Raw genomic sequence first — 2990 nt, 5'->3', positions numbered from 1 at the left:
TGTGCTCTCTTGGAGGTATCCATCTCAACACTAAAATGTGGCTCCACCCAACTGCCTGTAGGCTCCAGTGCTGGACACCTCATGCCAAACAACCAGCAAGACAGGGACACAGCTCCACCCATCAGCAGACAGCTGCCTAAAGTCATACTAAGCTCACAGGCACCCCAAAACACACCATTTGATGCAGCCCTGCCCATCAGAGGGAAAAAACTCAGCTCCATCCACCAAAGGGCAGGCACCAGTCTCTCACACTAGGAAACCTACAGAAGCTCCTGGACCAACTTCATCCACGAGGGGGCCGACAACAGAAGCAAGAGAAACTACGACCCTGCAGCCTGTGGAAAGGAGACCAAAAATACAGTCAGTCAGAAGCAGCCATGTATAAAAAGGAAATAAGGACAGAAAAGAAAAGTGTATATGCACATGCCTAGACAGGATACATGCCAAGAAAAGAACTGCAAGGACAAGCCTTGACCCAAAGCTTATGCCAAGACTAATAATTTAGTGATGAACTTCCACACCAGTCTACAAAGATGTGGCAAGGTAGCTGTTTTTTCAAATACTAATTTCAAACAAAGGATCACAAGACATACAAAGAAATAGGGAAACATGACCCATTCAAAAGAACAAAATAAATCTACAGAAACCATGCCTAAGAAAGACAGACATCAGAATTACCAAACAAAGAATTTAAACAACTATCTTATTATGCTCAAAGAGCTAAGGGAAAACATAGAAAAAGAACTAAAGAAAATTAGAAAAACAATATGTGAAGAATATCTACAAAGAGAAAATATACAAAGAAACCAGGTAGAAATTCTGGAGCTGAAAAATGCGATAACTCAGTGGAAAAATTCACTAGAGGGTTTCAACAGCAGACTCGGGCAAAAGAAGGAAATAGGAAACTCAAACACAGGTCTTTGAAATTATTAAGTCTGAGAAGCAAGAAGAAAAAAATGAATGAAAAAAAGAGAACAAAGTGTAAGGGACATAGGGGAGATAATAAACTGGACCAAGATACACATTATAGGAATCTGGCAGGAAAAGAGAAGAAGAAAATGGCAAAAAAGATCATTTGAGGAACTAATGGTTGAAAAATTCCAAAACTGAGAGAAAGTCATGTATATATAAGTAGAAGAAGCTCATCCAACTCAAAGTAAGAAAAAAAATCAAAGAAACCCTCACTGAGGTACATGTTAATTAAAGCAGTGAAAGTCAAAATCTTGAAGGAGCAAGAGAAAAGCAATCCATCACATATAAGGTATCCCTAATAAGACTATCAATAACTTTCTCAGCAGAAACCTTGCAGGACAGAAGGCACTAGCATGATGTATTCAAAGTGTTGAAAGAAAAATAATCTGTTAACCACACATTCTATACATGGCAAAACTGTCTTTCAAAACTGAGAGATAAATTACAAAATTCTCACACAAACAGAAGCTGAGGGAGTTTATTACCACTAGACCTTCCTTACAGGAGATACTAAAGAGAACACTTCAAGTTGAAATAAAGCTGAAATAAAGAATGCTAGACTTAAACTCTTCAAGCTAAACTTGAAGTAAAAATATAAACTTCTCTAGTAAAGTCAAACACATGGAAAAATGTTAAAAAATCATTATTATAATTTTTTTCTTGTAACTCTACTTTTATTTACAAATGCATTAATTATAAATCTATTTTAATATTTACACAATATACAAATATATAATATGTGACATCAGTAGCATAAACTGTGGGGGGGGCAAGCTCTAAAAGGAATACAGATTTTGTACATCACCAAAGTTATGTTGGTATCAATTTAAGATAGATTGTCATAATTTTAAGATGTTGTATGTAGTCTCTATGGCAATCAAAAAGAAAATATGAAATATATACAACATGAAATAAAATAAAAACTTGTCATGAAAAATATCAACAGAACACAGAAATGAAGGACAAACTATCTATAGGACATAAAGAAAACAAAGCATCAAAAGTACATACTTCCTAACAGTATTTACCCTAAATGTAAATAGTCTATATTCTAGTATCAAAATACAGACTGGATTAAACAAAGATTGAACTATAGGCTGTCTATAAGAGACTCACTTTAGATCTATGGACATGCATAGGTTGAAAGTAAAAAGATGGCAAAAGTTATTCCATGCAAATAGTAATGAAAAGAGAATAGGGTGGATACACTAATATAGACTTCATGTAAAAAATAAAATAAAAAACTATTCAAGAGATAAAGACATTATATAATGATAAAAGAGCCAAATCACAAGTAAGATATAACAATTATACACATATGTCATACATCAGAGCTCAAAAAGACATTAAATAATTCTGACAGAACTAAAGGGGGAAATACACAGTTGTACAATAATAGCAGGAGGCTTCAATACTTCAGTTTCAATAATGGATATAAAAACATAAAGTAGATCAATATAGAAAAAGAGTACTTGAAAAACACTATAGACCAATTGAACCTAACATTTATGTACAGAATACTCCATTCAGTAATACCAGAATATACATTACTCTAAAGTGTATATTGATCATTCTCAAGTATAGGCAATCTATTACACTACAAAACAAGTCTTAATAAATTTAAAAATAATAAATTCCTACAAAGTATCTTTGATAATAACAAATGAATAAACTATAAATCAACAGCAAAAGGAAAACTAGGAATTCATAAACATGTGTAAATTAATGTGAAATTTTAAAATATCTTGAGACAAATATATGGAAACACCACATATCAAAATGTATGACACTCAGTGAAATCAGTGCTGAGAGGAAACTTTGTAACTGTGAGTACTTGTATTACAAAAGTAGAAAGGTCTCAAGTCAACAACTTGACTTTAAACTTTAAGCAACTGAAGAAGAACAAATTAAACCCAAGGCTAACAGAAGGAAGAAAATAGTAAGTATTAGAGGAGAAATAAATAAAATATGTAATAGAAACACAATAGAGAAAATAAATGAAATCAACAGTTGATTCT

The sequence above is a fragment of the Physeter macrocephalus genome, chromosome 21 (genome assembly GCF_002837175.3).
Source record: "Physeter macrocephalus isolate SW-GA chromosome 21, ASM283717v5, whole genome shotgun sequence".
Classification (NCBI taxonomy): Eukaryota; Metazoa; Chordata; class Mammalia; order Artiodactyla; family Physeteridae; genus Physeter; species Physeter macrocephalus.
The sequence above is the reverse complement of the archived record's forward strand: the minus strand, read 5'-3'. Positions refer to the sequence as shown.